A 17073-nucleotide genomic window follows, 5' to 3' on the forward strand; every position below is an offset into this window, starting at 1 on the left:
GCTGCATCTCATGAGGGGTAATAAGAGACGAAAGGCTGTTGGGTTGTGTGTGTAGGCCTACATCTGAATTCACTATTTCTGAAACTTCGTCGCTCAAGTAGTAGGCCTTCCACTAATCCCCAGATTTTATTCACGTCGTTTAATAACATGTACTGAAGATAGCCTCATAGGTATATTGATCTAAAGGGGAAACAGCGTAATGTAGAACAAGGGTCAGAATTCGACAGAAGTGGAAATTTCTTGCCAGTGCTTGAAATTAAAGCAGCTAAGACAGCAGAGATGTGGAGGTATTTCTGCAGATACTACAGAACAGGGATTGAGGAGACATCGTATTAGAGAAAGAAAGTGCATGACCTCAAGCATGACGAAACCAGAGCAGTGTGATAAAACCATACTATTTCATTAGAAGGGTGGGACTTAAAGGGAAAAAATATTGACCAATTAGGTTATTGTGCATTCCTAACAAGATATGCGCGAAGGTAAGCGCTGAAAGAATCAAAGGAGCCTTAGACTTCAATGAACCAGGACAGCTGGATTTTTAAAAAAGGCGCTTCATAATAGATCATTTTCGCGCTATCAATCAATTGAAAAGAAATAATGGAAATATAAACTGCCCTCTAACTCAGCTTTCATAACTTTCATAAATCATTCTAGGCTATCTCGTCATTACACGTAAACGTGAAATGGAATGGAGGAGATTGGTAGGCTCCTAGGTGGTGGCAGCTGCCCACCGACATTGGCCAGGCACTTGGACTGTAGAACATGACCTAGCTGCCTCAGCGACTCCGCGACGTTCCGCATCTTTTCTTAGCTGGACAGTATGCTCGGCATCTTTCACTGCTCCGGGCCTTTACGCGCAGATGCGTGGAGGCAATCGTTTTTCTTTTTAGTTCTTGGCAGCGCTGTCCCCATCTCTCGCTGCTGTCGCTGTTTGACTGACTGTAGAAAGTATTCGGTTCTCAGAAAAAAAAAAACCGGTTGAAAGTTCAAAAACGCTAAGATTTCGAGTACATACAGCGAGCTGTAATTATTTAGAACACTCATCCCGAGTGGCTGCGGAGATGACTGAGTGGTAAAACGTCGCGGCACAACAAAGCTTCCTTTCTTGCGCCGCCGTTGGTTCGAGGGCCTACTCAAGATTAATGTATGATAAATTTTACACAGAAAGCGCTTGTAGCGAGTCTTTCCCCGGAGGATTAGCAGCTTTTACGTGGCCAGTTGCAAGTGGCCCCGTGCCCGGAATGAGGTCACGGGTACTCACGTGACCAGCGCCAGCAAGTTGCCTGGTGCGATCGTTGTGCTGGCTAAGTTACCACAAAGTATATAGGTTATAGCGATAAGGAAAATACTGGAAGCAATACAGCTACAGCACAGCCATATCCAAAAATAATGAACAAAATGATTTTTGAACGAGGAAAACTTTTGTGAGCATTTTTTTTTTATATCGTAAGAATACAGAATAACAGTCAATATTGTCACAGAAGCAGGTAGGCAGGTTTGTATTTGCCACAACGTCCAAGCGCCAGCGGAAACGGCCCGGCCGGCTAACCGACTAGCGAGCGAGCTCACGGGCGAAGAAGAGCGCGCGCCAGCCTCCTGAGCGCGACTACTAGGCGGCGCCAGTAATGCGTGGCGGCATTGCCCCTCCCGGTGGAAAAAGCATCGTCCCGATGCTGCGTGGCGAGGTCAAGCAGAACCGTAGGCTTGACCTAGCGGGCGTGGAAGGGCTTCATCCTGGCAACGTGTACGACTTCCGATTGTGTTTGTCGTCGGGACATACGAACAGTACCTTGCGGAATCACTTCGTAGGTGACGTCGCTGAGTTTGCGCAGCACTTCGTACGGGCCGAAGTAGCGGCGCAGAAGCTTCTCAGAGCGACCCCGCTGGCGAACAGGAACCCACACCCAGACTTTATCGCCAGGGTTGTAAATTACCTCCCGGTGACGAAGGTTATAGCGTTGAGCGTCTTTAACCTGCTGCGTCCGGAGTCTCGTTCGAGCAAGCTGACGGGCGGCCTCAGCGTGCTGGACGAATTGGTCAGCGCCGGCAACTGATGGAAGGGCGACATCGGGCAGTAACATTGCATCCAGCATGGTAACGGCTTCGCGACCGTACACCAAACGAAACGGGGTGAAGCGGGTCGTTTCCTGGACTGCGGTATTATACGCAAATGTTGCATACGGTAGTACCTGGTCCCAGTTCTTATGGTCTTCGTCGACGTACATTGAAAGCATATCGGCGATGGTCTTATTCAGTCGCTCAGTAAGGCCATTCGTCTGTGGATGGTAAGCTGTTGTTCTGCGATGACAAGTGCCACTGAGCCGCATAACTTCCTGGGTGAGAGCTGTAGTAAATGCAGTGCCTCTGTCAGTTAAAACGACCGCAGGGGCACCATGACGGAGGACTAGGTTAAAGATGAAAAAGTTCGCAATATCAGTAGAAGTGCCGCTGGGAAGAGCTTTGGTTTCACAATAACGGGTGAGGTAATCAGTGGCGACTATAATGTAGCGGTTGCCCAAAGATGACGTAGGAAACGGCCCGAGCAAGTCCATACCGACTTGGTGAAAGGGTACTCGAGGAGGACCAATAGGCTGCAGCAGACCGGCCGGCTTGACAGGCGGCGTCTTCCGACGTTGGCAATCACGGCACGTCTTAACATAGCGCTGGACAATAGCAGCAAGCTTGGGCCAGTAGTATTTTTGTCGTACGCGAGCCAAGGTCCGTGAGAAACCGAGATGGCCGGCAGAAAGCTCGTCGTGGCATGCCTGCAAAACGTCGGGACGCAGCGGCGTTGGGACCACCAGCAGGTACTGAGTGTCTGTGGAAGCGTAGTTTTTCTTGTAAAGGACGCCGTCCCGCAAGCAGAACGACGACAGGCCACGCGTAAAAAGGCGAGGTGGCGATGAGGCGGCTCCCTCGACGTAATCGATGAGGGGCCGCAGTTCGGTGTCATCTCGCTGTTGTTGAGCGAGATCAGGCGTCGTGAGAGCGCCGAGAAAAACGGAGTCATCTGTTTCAGGTGAAGAACACGGGATAGGGGCTCGGGATAGACAGTCAGCGTCACTGTGTTTCTTGCCGGACTTGTACACAATAGTGACGTCGAACTCCTGCAAGCGGAGACTCCAGCGGGCTAAGCGGCCAGAAGGATCTTTAAGGTTGGCTAGCCAGCAGAGAGAGTGGTGATCACTGACCACTCTAAACGGCCGACCATACAAATACGGCCGAAATTTTGTCACCGCCCAGACAATTGCAAGGCACTCCTTTTCGGTAGTAGAATAATTCGCTTCGGCACGAGAGAGGGTGCGACTGGCGTAAGCAATGACCCGTTCAGCGCCATCTTGCCACTGAACGAGAACTGCTCCGAGGCCAACGTTACTGGCGTCGGTATGCAATGCTGTATCCGCCTCCTCGTCGAAGTGGCCAAGTATGGGCGTTGTTTGGAGGCGTGTGCGAAGCTCCTCGAAAGCCCTTTGCTGCTCGACGGCCCAGATGAAAGGTTGGTCGTCCTTTGTTAGACGAGTCAGTGGTTCGGCTATCCGGGAGAAGTCATGGACAAAGCGTCTGTAATAGGCACAGAGGCCCAAAAACCGTCGAACGGAACTTTTATCAGTAGGAGTCGGGAAAGCAGCTACGGCAGCCGTCTTCTCTGGATCAGGGCTAATACCCTCAGCGCTGACGACATGGCCCAGAAACTTCAGCTGTTGGAATGCAAAGTGGCATTTTTCCGGTTTTAGTGAGAGGCCGGCCGCGCGGATGGCATTTAGGACGGCCGTCAAGCGCTTGAGATGCTCGTCGTAAGTCGCAGAGAAAATGACGACGTCGTCAAGGTAGACGAGGCACGTCTGCCATTTGAGGCCGGCTAGGACAGTGTCCATCATTCTTTGGAAGGTCGCGGGGGCGGAGCACAGACCAAAGGGCAGCACCTTAAATTCGTAGAGGCCGTCAGGAGTAATGAACGCCGTCTTTTCACGATCACGTTCATCGACTTCGATCTGCCAATAGCCACTGCGTAGGTCGAGCGATGAAAAGTATCGGGCATGGCGGAGTCGGTCGAACGAGTCGTCGATTCGAGGCAGTGGGTAGACGTCTTTTTTTGTAATTTTGTTGAGCCGCCTGTAGTCGACGCAGAATCTGAGTGTTCCATCCTTTTTAGCGACCAGCACAACAGGTGAGGCCCATGGGCTTGTGGACGGTTGGATCACATCATCGCGAAGCATTTCATCAACTTGCGCCCGAATAGCCTCGCGTTCCTTAGTCGACACTCGGTAGGGGTGTTGGCGAATAGGGCGTTCGGTGGGGTCAACTATAATGCGATGCTTTGCTACTGACGTCTGTCCCACCTTGGTCGTGACAGCAAAGCAGTCATGGTAAGAGTCAAGAATTGCTTGAAGGCGGCGTTTCCGGTCAAAAGGCAAAGCAGGATTCACGTCAGTTCGAACTGTATGGGCAGTGCTCTCGGGAGGGTTCTTGTTGAGCAACGATAGGGCGCAGTGGGCTGAGGGCTCGCCGACTTCATCAAAGTAGGCGATGGCTGCCCCTTGCGGTAAATGGCGGTATTCGGCGCTAAAGTTCGTTAAAAGCAGTTCAGTTCGGTTATTACTCAAGGAAAGGACCCCACGAGCGACGCAGACTTGTAGGCTCAACAATAAATTCACATTAATTTCCGCGAGGCCTTGAAGGGCGGGAGGGTTGTCGCAGTGCACTGTAACAAACATGCTGGTGCGTGGAGGTAGTGTGACATGGTCATCGCATACCCGGAAAACTGGTCTGTCTGCTGTGTAGTCGTCGGAAACTGCGCGCTGGGTCGAAAAAGTCACCATGAGGTCACGGAGGCCGATGATTGCGCCGTTTTCTCGAAGAAAATCAAGACCGAGGATCAGGTCCTTGGAGCACTCCGCCAGCACAGCAAAGCAACAAGAGAAAGTTACGTGGCGAATCTCGACTCGGGCAGAGCACACTCCTAGCGGCGTCAGCACATGCCCTCCGGCTGTCCTTATCGGCGCGCCGTGCCAAGGAGTCAGGACTTTGCGTAGGATTGTAGCAAGGCCACGACTCATAACGCAAAAATCAGCGCCCGTATCTACAAGGGCAGTCGTATGGTGGTTGTCAACGGCGATCGGTATCTCAGCGGAAAGAAGCTCACCGTCGACGAAGTGCGCCGTATCACGGATCGTCGGACTGACGGGTCGTTCAGTGCGTCGAAGTGCGGCGCCGAAGGTAAGCTTCTGTGATCGTCGGGAGGTCGTCGGACTCGTTGGTCGTTCGGTGCGTCGATTGGGGGCGTCGGAGGAAAACTGCGGCGATCGTCGGAAAGTGGTCGGACTGCTGGTCGGTGTGGGGGGTCGGAGGTCGGAATGTTTGATCGAATCGGCGAATGGAGGATCTTGGTCGTAGCGCTCATCGACGGCGGCTCTACCTCCGAGAGTCGCCGACCTCAGTTTTCCCGGCGCGGACTTGGGGACTGCCTGAAGGAAGTACGCCGGTTGGGGGAAAACTGTCGCGGCGATGGCGACCTGGACTGGCGTCGCGGTGGGGACGCAGGTGGGACGTTGGCGCTGAGGTACTGGTCGATGTCCCGAGGTCGTTCACCATAGCGCGGCCGAGGGGCATCCGGTGAGAATCCGCGCAAGCCCATCTGACGGTATGGACAGTGGCGCAGTACGTGTCCGGCTTCGCCGCAGTGGAAGCACAGCGGTAGATTGTTCGGCGTACGCCACACGTGTGCTTTGCGAACGGGCGGTCGAGTGTCGGGCGCATCAGCCGGAGCTGGACGTCGGGGTGCAGGACGGACGAGAGGAGCGGGCCTGTAGGGTGCCGGCGGTGCTGGCGCAGGGGTACGCAACGCGTCGCTGTAGGACATGACGTGCGGCGCAGGCGGCTGGGGGGATGGCATTGATGGCACTGCTTGCCGGAGCTCTTCACGTATAACATCCGAGATGCCGCCAACACGCGGGTGTTGCTCGAGAAAGGGCATCTTTTGCAGTTCTTCACGTACGATGACAAGCTCGCGACAAGCTCGCGAAGGGCGCCACTCTCGTTGCCGTTCATCAGCAAGCGGAAGTCCACAGCAGTGATGTTCGCAGAACGATCAAATTGCACAAATCGCTGTTGTAGGGCACGCTCCATACTTGTCGCCTCCTTCTTAAAATCAGCCACAGTACATGGAGGGTCACGTACAAGGCCGACAAAGATCTGTTCTTTAACGCCACGCATAAGATGGCGCACCTTCTTTGTCTCCGACATGGACGGATCCGCGCGGTTGAAAAGCCGAGTCATTTCTTCTACAAACATGGCGACGCTCTCATTGGGCCGCTGCGCTCGGGACTGTAGAGCCAGTTCAGCCATCTCTTTTCTTGCGTCGTTGCCGAATGTGCTGAGCAGCTTTTGCCGGCAATCTTGCCAGGTGGTGATGGTAGCCTCGTGGTTTTCGAACCACATCTTGGCGGCGTCTTCAAGTGAAAAATAAATGTTCCGCAACTTTCGCTCCTCGTCCCACGCATTAAACGCAGCGACCCGGTCGTAGTTGGTCAACCAGTCCTCAACATCCTCAAATTTGTCGCCATGGAACGGCGTGGGCATACGCGGAGCATGGAAGAACAGCGGCTGGGCACTTACTGGAAGGTGAACGGGCTGGCTTGCCTCTGTAGTCGTCATGGTTCGCGGTAAGGAAAGAAGGGGACCACACTCGGGTGCTAAGCCTCTCAAGCGGCGGCTGGCCTTGTGCACAGGTGTGTCCACGGTGTGTAGCTGGGCTTCGGAGGCACCCAAAAGCTCTTCGGACATGGGATGTACCCAGCACCTCCACCAAAATGTCACAGAAGCAGGTAGGCAGGTTTGTATTTGCCACAACGTCCAAGCGCCAGCGGAAACGGCCCGGCCGGCTAACCGACTAGCGAGCGAGCTCACGGGCGAAGAAGAGCGCGCGCCAGCCTCCTGAGCGCGACTACTAGGCGGCGCCAGTAATGCGTTGCGGCAATATATCCGCAGGTCTCCAATCGGCAAGCTTGCATTTGTTTGCTACTAACGTCTTTGGTATCGTCACAAGCGTTCCCCAATGGTTTTCGATGGCAGTCTTAACAGCTGGATGCGAGCGATTTTAGAACTTTAAGAGAAGGATTTTGCGACACAACGGAAGAATGGACCATTACCTTCAATATTTCTGTAACACTACCTCACAATTTTCCAATATTCAAAATTTTTGTGCAAGAATGTTGGACACGGAGAGGGCTTAATGAGTTTAGTTCGTTGTGCAGCAGAGTGCAAGCAATTGGAAAATTTCTATCTGGTGTATAGCATACTAAAGGAAAACTTCAGAATGTTTCTAGTAAGTTCTTCATATCTTGCTTGAGGTTCGCCGTGACCCCGGGGCGATGTCCGCCTTAGTTTTATTTTTATGAATGGGAGCTGAACTTAAAGCATTTCATGCTTCACAGCATTTGATTCGATAGGAACATCGGTAATCCCGCGAGCGTTGCGCATTCAGGGTGTAGAAGAGACACGTAATGGGGCTAGCAAATATCTGCGTTATAATAAAGTTACTGCGGTCTCTGTACGTATCTAAATGACTGCGCAGAACGATCGTAGTTCTCCACAGGCAAAGTTATTAAATACAAGTCAGGAAGGGTGACGCATTCCAGCCACTGCTATTAATCGCGTGCTTCCAAGTGGTATTCAGATCTGTTGGAGTGAGAAAATTTGGGGACGGAAGTAACGGGCGAAAACCTGAGTAACATATGAGTTAGTGATGTCATTGTGCTCCTTAGAAAGTTAGGGAAAGAATTACAGGCCATCAAGTATTGAAACTTGATGTGCTATCGATGATGCAGATAAATTTTGACGAAGATCTTCGCATTTAAGGATGCGAAGACACTTCTGCGCGTAGTTTCAGCCCGATGTTGCAGAAATCGCCTTCTGTGAGTTTCGTCAGGATATCGTCATCCTGTTTTTTTCTGCGCTAATTTTGCAGTCATTTTATGAGCTTCTTCAAAAGATCACCAGTCGTTGTTCCAGTTACCGCCAGTGAGGGCACCACGATTTCCAAGCCCCGCCGCGCTTCTGGGAAGTGATGCCCGGCTTCGTGGATGAAAAACTGCCATTGAATTTCTCAAGTTCTTACCTGCCGTTATGCATTACTTCTATCGACATCCACCCTGACAGGCAATCCATAGTTTGCCTCTTTAAAGACAGCCCTGAAGGAGAATTGCCACTGCGGACTCAACGCCACCGCACTGATTACGCCGCGAACATGCGTTCTCTTTTCGAACATTCCATGGCTGTCCTTCTTGACACATTAGGAAAAGTGAAGGGAGATCAACGAGCCATTTGGGGCGCAATGTATTTGAAAATAAAGATGGCAGATATGGCTCTTGGGTCAGGTTGATTACGAGAGAAACAGAGCGAAAACAAAATTATATTAAATAAGTTCAGAGGAAGCACTCTAAAAGTACTGAGCGGCAAAGTCGTCGCTAGGTAAACTAAATACAGCAGCTCTTCAGCTATGTTGATGTATAGAGACAAGCGATGTGGGAAGATAGCTGGCATTCATAATTTGTTTGACTTCTTTGACTACTGCCCCTAGACCACCTATAATTATGTGCTTATTTCCAGCGCCTGCAGAAAACAATTATCGAATTAAAAAAAATCGCTGATTTACAAAGTCTTTACGGCTGGTGTCTCACTCAATGTGAGACAATAAATGCCTTCGAAAGTAAATGCTTTACTACGGGGCTTGATTGTTTTACCTATAAATTTCAGATATGCATTGAATATGACACTGAGAAAGGAGAGCTACTCGCCGGTGGTGTTTCTGATTTCGAGTTGTTTTAGGAATTCAACTGAAATTTTCAGCAGATCTTTGAATGAGGCAGGCTAAACAACTCAAGGTTTGTCATCGGTCTGGTGAAAAGTATTTTCGGATTAACAAATCCGCATTATAGAGTTGTGTGGCTGGCCTCGCAGACGGCACCCGTTTCTCTCATTCTTGTCATTTCCTAGATTGCGCGCTCTCTGTAGATTACATAGTGCTGGTCACGTTGCATTAACCTGCGCCGTAAACCTCTCATTTTTTCTGAAAAAAAAAATGCGCTGTGTTCTACCAAAACCTGGGCTGAACCGTTTCCTCAACCGGTTTGTAACTTATCCTTCGAAACGTAGTTCGAGTTTGGTTCCAAGATGGCGAAAAACAAAAGGATCGGTTCAGTATTGGTTGCATGAGAAAATACGCGTTTAGTTCCGGTTTTTGGCTCAATTTTGGTACCGGTTCGGCACCCTGTTCGCATACAATGCAGCTTTCTAGAGCTGGATTTAAATTATTACTTTTTAACCCTTGGTGCTTGATTGTCGAATCTTCTTCACCTGGAGCCTTCAGCGGGCCGGCCACAAAGCTGTGACCTATTGCGGTAAGGCCACAGGAGAGACACCCATTTGAAAGGGTGCCCTCCACCTCACGAAAGGCGCGCGAAGCAGATGTGGACGTTCCTTTAGAGACGACGTATAAAAAATTTAGCTTGCTGAAGCCGAAAGCCCAATCCCCGAAAGAAAGCGCCTTGGAGGGGTGCATGGTTGAGTATTAACCAGGCTAGTCTGGTGGTCTGGGATGGCTCTAAAGGGGCGGTTCGCGAGTGGTTTCGAATAAAAGAAAAAAAAATGCTGCGTCCAGCATTTCTGGGACAATGTTTCGGGGCCGCCCGATTGTTAAAAAATGTGGACCTTTAAAAAATTGCCCATTCAAAATTGGAAATGCCAGCGGGAAAAAAAGATCCTGAATTCCACCAGACCGAGAGGCGTCTTGTTCTGATGATGGGGCAAGGGGGCAAAAAGGAAGGTTTAGTATTGACATTGCTTCACGCTGGGCTGGTGACGAATAACCGACATGTAGCGAGGGGTTGAATGCTTCGCAATCAGTCCCGCGTCTCTTCCCAACAGGCATCAAGCGTTGTTGGGGCGTTGCTTCGATAGAGTATACGACGCATGGCTTCTTGCTACGCCTACGCATCATATTATTTGCACTGCGAGCCTCTGATTGGCGCGTCTTCTCCGGCAGCAACATGCCGAGGCTGATCGGCAGCCAATAGGATAGCGGCTGGAATCTTCCATCGAGAGACTGGACGACTATGAATCATGTCCGCGCGGCGTACCTATGCCTCGGTTTGCTCTAGTCAAGCGGTAAAAAATACGCGACTATGCTACAATAAGTTTGACAAGCGCCGGTTGCTCGGTTACTTAAAAAGGGCTGAGGGTGCATAATAACGTCGAATGGCCGTTTTCGCCGATGTTGTGCCTTTTAATTGTTGGTATAGAATACTTAGTTATATATTTTTTATTCACGCACTTTCTGTTCGCGCAAACAAGAACTGACAACAGACAAACAGAGCAGCGTTCTTACGCAGCCATATTTTGTCAAATATTACAAGAATACCCGATGTGCACGAAGGCTCTCTTCTATTACTTTCTGTCAGCTTAATTTGACTGAAATTTCTCTTTGCAGATGAATAACCAGTGTCAAGCGGAATTCTTATGCAGTTTTTCTGTGACAATAAAAAAATTTAGGCCTGGCATTTTCGATTAATCCTAAAGCTCGACCCGTCCTTCCCGTTGTTCTCCGGCAAGGTTAACTCTGTGCTACCACGAGTAAGGGCGTTGAGCGGTGCGCCTTCTGTGTGGCGTAGTGGTACTGTGATCTTAAGAGCGACGAAATGCTTTCTAAAAGATATTTTTTTCTAACTCTAGAAACGAGCCTCGACAGCCCGACAACGCCATCTCTTGAGAGAAGCAGCGCTCAGCGACGGAAAATCCCCCAGAAGGGTGGTTGTCGCAGCCTTAGCGACTGCGCGCTTGTCGACAGCGACTGCCGACTACATGAATCGATTGTTCTCTGCGACAGGTCACCTACCATCCGGCCTGTCATATGACCACTTCCTTCACGCGTCGAGCGCGTACATGTGCCGCACGTCATCCGAGACCTAACCGAGCCATAGGTACGCCGCGCGGACGTCATCCGTAGTCATCCGGTCTCTCGATGGAGGATTCCAGCCGCTCTCCTATTGGCTGCCGAACAGCCACGGCATGTTGCTGCCCGAGAAGACGCGCCAATCAGAGGCTTGCAGCACAAGGAGAGAGATCCGCAGGCGTAGCATGAAGCCACGCGTGGTATGCTCTATCGCACCAACGCCCCGACAACGCTTGGTGCCCGTTGGGAAGGGACGCGAAACAGATTGGAAGCATTCAAATGCTCGCTACACATCGGCTCTTCGCCACCAGCTTGAAGCGATCTCAATACAAAACTTTCCTTTTTGCCCCCATGCCCCATCATCAGATGAAGCTGCCTCTCGGTCTGATGGCATTACCCTATGATTTTTCACGTTGGCATTTCCAATTTTTAAAGGTGAAATTTTTTAAAAGTCGAGAATTGTTAACAATCCGGTGGCACCGGAACATTATCCAAGAAACGCTATATACAGCATTTTTTTTTATTTTATCCAAAATCTCTCGCCAGACAATCAGTCTCGCCAGGCTACAACACCACCGTGCACCCCTCCAAGGCACTTTCTTTCACGGATGGGGCGTTGGGCTTTCGCCAGCCAAATTTATTATACGTTCTCTCTAAAGGAAGGTCCACATCTACTTCGCGTCCAGCTCTGGAAAGCTGCATTGTATGCGAACAAGGTGTGGAACCGCTACCAAACTTGAGCCCGAAACCGGGACTAAACGCGCATTTTTGCCGGCAACTAATACTAAAGCAAACTATATGTTTTTCTCCATTTTGGAACCAAACCCGAACTAGAACGATTCGAAGGATCCGCTCCAAACCGGTTCAGGACACCGTTCAGGCCAAGTTTTGGTACAACACATCGCATTTTTTTTTTCAGAAAAAATAACAGGTTATGCATGGGCTGAATGGTGAATATTGGCTGCAAAGCCTATATCTAGTGCAGCAAAAATAAGCCAAAATGAGGAATGAAATATGCCGAAATCTGAATGAACTATTTTGCTGCGAACACGGGCCAAAATTTACCGAAGAATGGATGGGAAGTATAGGCCTAATTTGCGTACTTAAGGAAAACCTGGTGGGCAAATATAATGCCGAACGCCGAAGTACGGGGCGCATTAGCCCAAGTGGCTATTTGCGGTATCAAACTGCAGTAATTATCATTTAACTGAACTTTACTCCCGTGAGTACTCACGTGGCCGAGATATGAAGACAAAGGCGAATACTTTTTATATCTCTGTCGCCTGATGCGCATCATGGTGTATCTGAAGCGCCGGGCAGCCCATAAGCATGTGATCAATGAATGAGAAAATCGCCTTCACGATACGAAAGCGCCATCTGTGCTGATAAGAACCGCGCTCAGAGGTGGAAAATCTCTAGGTACTGTTCTCGCAGACGTGGCGACAGCGTGCTGCGCAGTCGTAGTCACGGACAGTGAACGTGTGCATCGCTGCCTGGAAGACATCGGTTTCAGCCATATGGTCCGTCACCAGAAGCTTTCCGTCGCGCGTTCTTGAGCGCACGTTCGCCGCCGACCGTCCTGGTAGAAAACCGGGCCAGGCGCTGCGTGCAGTTCGTCATCCGGTCCCACGGTGGCCGACTCACGCCACCGGCGCTGCTCTGGGTTCCCATTGGCTGCCGAGGTGCCTCGACGTGTTGCTGCCCCAGCCAGGGAACCAATGAGCGGGTCGTACACAAGAACAAATAAAGAATTGGCGTATGCTGGCGATGAAATGAAACTCTTGTTCCTTTTCGATGATCAGCTTGAATATTTTAGGGATGCTGAGCTATCATTTTTTTTTTCCAAATCTGCGTTATGCAGAACATACACGGCCTTTGCGGAGCTGGGATTATTCGAGTGCTTAGAGATATGCGGGTGCTGGTGGACCTTTGTGGAAGTAAGATCCCACTATGAACGCGTTACTAAACAACTGGACATAGTTCACGCCAGCAGCAAGTTTTTTTGAATACTATAGCGTACTTGGTTTATGGCATTGGTTATATCGTAGTCGCGTCCTGCGTGGTACAAGAAGTTAGACAGAACGTGTTCTACGTTGTACATTGACTGAACCCGGACGCCCGTACCTCGGCGTATGTCTAAGTGGCGTCTCTAAACCCGCTGCCTGCTCTGCGTAGGTATCCAAGTTCTGCTCGCTAAGCTGGCAGGTATGCTGCCGCTGTTGGTGTACGTCTTCGAGCGCCACTGATGTTGAGGAGAGCAGCGCTCGGAGACGGAATATCTTCATAAGGGCAATTTTTGTGGCCATAGCAGCAGCGCGTACTGGGGCAGACTCATAGGTACCGTGCGAGGCGATTGGTTTCTTGGCGCGTTCGCATTCTGCCATCCGGGCTGGCACCCGATGCTTTAAGTCGCGCGTCTTTCGCACATGCATTCGTTGCCGACCGCGTTGTAAAAAAACCGAGTTACGCGAGGAGCCCAGGCCGCCATCCTCGGTGAGTGTTGTCAACGTGTGCCACCTTTTTTCCACTGCGTCCGATTGGCTGCCGCGTAATGTCGACGTGTTGCTGTCCGAGTCGAAGCACCAATCAGAGGCTCGCGACTCGAAGGGGTTGAAGTGCAGAGGTAGGGAGAAGATATTAGAGAGTCTCCGGAAGGTGTATACCGGAAAACGTCCTCACCTGGCCACTGCGAATGGGCAGCAGGCATCCGGTTGGTATGCTATACGTTCACGCGAGTATGTCGCCGCTGCGTACGCGTAGGCTAGAACTGTCCAATTCCAGGGTACTGCTTATGGGTAGGAAAACTCCGTGAGTAAAAAAAAAAGAAAGATTCGATGAAATAATCTCTTTCAACTTCGTGAACACTGAGCTTCAGCTATGCTAGGTTACATTAAATGTTTAACCGCATTCTTCCCCGGCCAACAATTTTGTTATTAAATTAATAGCTGCGGTGATTCAATTTCGAGACACTGAAAACAAGCAGAAGTACACTTGTGGCGAGAGTGGGGTCTTACCGAAGCCTGTGCGCAGTGCGCAGCGGAACCCCAAAATTGACGACGGGGAAGCTTAGAGTAGAACTTGAATGACTTGTTAGCTGTATTACAGTTGGTCTCAAAGCTAGAGAGTGCGAAAGTGCCTGATAGAATCTGGAGGGCGTAGCCCAACAACGTGTTGTAACCTGTTTTGACTACTCGGAAGTCATTAGCCTCGTCGGCTTCCAGCGTTCAAGAGCGGGACGACACGGAATTCACCCTTGGGCCGAGCGCAGCGCACATACGTATGTTTGGCTTTTGGAGGCGCACAGTAAGAGCGCGGACACAGCGAGTATGTGATCAGACGCCAAACTAAATAATTCATCTTTAGTCAGGATGATGGACTAATGAAATGCGTGCGAACCTGCCATTTAGCAGGTCCGCCTTTTCACGTAACTGCTGGAAGATGACGTGGTGGAAGATCTTGGCTGGGGCGTTCAGAGAGAGAGCGCGTGAGTGTTCAGTTTGAATTTTTCTCTTTGGCAACTCGCATCGCTGAACTATTTGCAGATGCGGTCGTAGTAGGCAGTTAACATTTGGAACGTTTAAAGGTAGCTGGGGCCTCTGGATGTCATGGATAGGATTAGATTCAGAATGGCAACAACACGGGCCGATATGATACCGTCTACGCCGATGACAGCTGCGACGTGCTGGCATAAATTTTACGCTCGCTGTCGCACTCCCCCTGTCGTCATGACCGCGCATCAGCCGCCGACATTGGCGAGATATCCGAGTCTGGGCGGAGACGCGTCATCGTCCTCCCTCACACCCGGCCACGCTTTTCGACTCACCGTCGCGGCCTTTCTTTCGTTCCCGGGAAAGTCTGAACATTTCGCGGAGGAAACCGATGCACCAGGGGGATCCTAACCAGAGGGACGCTCAGCGCGCAAACCGGCCGACAAGGCGCCGACATCATGTATCCGATGTCCTAAAGGAAAGCACTGTGGGGGACGTTTTTTCACTAAAATGAACATATCGATGAGCGACCCTTCTTGGGGAGACTTGCTATTTTAAATCCTCGGCCAAGGTTCGACGCTTATATACATAGTACCCCCTCACCACAGTCGCACGGCACTGTTCCGACGTGTGTGCTCGTCGTTATCCCCGTCGGAAGCCTAACTGTGACTACTTCAGCTAGTTATTCTTTCGTGGGAATTTGTGCAACCGGACGACCAAAATGCCAATAACGACCTACTTCGACAACATTCACCTCATACTGCGTCAAGTATTCATAGCCGCATTATTGAATGAGATATCAACGCCTGCTCAGGCTCAATCGTTCTCTCTACGGACGAGAACATTGGGTGCTGATGTGAGAACCACTGTCTGCAGTCACAGACCATCCGTCTTTGACCAGGTGTCCTGCTCTGAGGTCATGCGACTTCCTGTCTAAAATTGGTTGATGTGTTAGATGAAAGCCCCCACAGCCTTACTGTGTGTCTTGTCTCTTTCTTGGTCTGTGTGTGTTTGCGCTGTTGAAGCACCAGTATGAATCTAGACCAACTAGCCCAATCTGCAGTTCTTCTACAGTTTACTACTCACAGCTGGCATTGTGATTCGAACCGATGCCCTTCGAGTCAATCGCCTGTTACGACGTGTCACTGAGAGGTCCGTGCTCTGTTATAACGTAAGCATGCCGCCCCTCTTGTCTCGCAATCGGTTTAAGCTCAGTGGGTCCCACGCGACCCTTTCGGTCCACATACGGAGGAAGATTTAGCGGCTCGGCATTCAGCGAGTCGTGATCCTGAATGATGCTGCTATTCCTTCTCATAAGAAAGTAACACCCTCCGAGCCACACACGTGCACTTGTTCCTCCATAACAAACATAGCAGCAGCCAAATTGCAGTAACCCAGCTACATTAATTCAATAATTTTCTACCTAAATTGTGGTGTTACGTATCCTGCCCAATAATTTAATAAGAGAACGAATCAGTTTGGAGGAGTAAATTCCACCAAAAGGTATTTCTTCTTAAATTGCTTTTATTTAAATGAACAACGCTCTTTATGTGGGAAAACTATGCTATCTTTTTGATATTTGCTTAAGTTGTATATTACTGTATTAGTTCGTTTTGCAAGGAATGTATAGTATTTCATAAATTAAAAAAAATCTAGCAGCAGCGTACGAGCCACGTCATGAAATGTGTAGAGGCATCATGGAGTCAAATCAAACCTGGACGGTGCCGAGGACCAGAGACTGTGCTTGTGAAATTTGTTGAATTAAATTTGATCAAAGTGAATTCAATGTATCGCTCATTGCTGAAGGCTTGAAGACGTTAAAGATGTGGGTGGTAGTTACAAAGGAAAAAACTAAATTTCAGAAAAATGCGGTTTTATGCGGTGATCAGAGAAGAGGCAATTTCTTTTTAAACATGTTTCGGTCGATTATTTCCCAAAGTGACCGCGGTTTTATATTTGCTTATTAGTGATCTTTGGATTGAATACATAAAAGACTGTAGAGCGGCAGTCAGAGAGAGCTATGATTAGTGCATGAAGGTGCCGGTTTAAAAAGCAGTTTCTTCAAAGGTTACCAGCGACGGTTTCTATTATATGTCAGGTGTATGCTCCATGATTTCTTATGAAAAAAAATTTACGTCTTTTTGTTTCATTCTGCAACGCTCCAGGGCAACCGGGAGTAGTTACGAAATTGAAATTATTGCGAAATGAGTATATTTAAAAACAAAAATTTCTGTTTATTAGATGTTTTCGACTTCACTTGTCCACTTAGGCTTCATCACCTTAAATTTTCTCGACTACATCACGCCTTATGGATCGTCTAGATTCAACAGTTATAATTATGGAATATTTTTTTATTGAATGAGCCAAATTGCGAAAACCGAAACAAAGTCCAGTTATGTTGTAATTGCAAGTAAATCCATAATCCTTTTCTGTAAAAACCATTGGAACGAAATGGGCCCCCAAGAACTAACGTGTGCGCAAATCCAACGTCAAATAAAACATGAGCCAGATCCTGCTGAGGTTTTTGATCAAAATGAGCAAAATAACTCGTGAGAGCCTTTTTTGTTGGCTTGAGGCTAAAAGCTTGGACTGTTGTGAGCGTGTTTTCATTTATCCCGTCTTCAGCGCTACTTTCTG

The 17073-nt window shown here is 49.6% G+C and overlaps 1 protein-coding gene across 1 annotated transcript in view; it reads right to left on the minus strand.

Moving 5' to 3' along the window:
- Positions 1-17073, minus strand: part of LOC149354268 (uncharacterized) — a 214207-nt gene that overhangs the window by 65373 nt on the left and 131761 nt on the right. The window lies entirely within an intron of this gene.

This window comes from Amblyomma mixtum, chromosome 3 (assembly GCF_055824585.1).
Source record: "Amblyomma mixtum isolate Tamu chromosome 3, ASM5582458v1, whole genome shotgun sequence".
In the NCBI taxonomy this organism is placed as follows: domain Eukaryota; kingdom Metazoa; phylum Arthropoda; class Arachnida; order Ixodida; family Ixodidae; genus Amblyomma; species Amblyomma mixtum.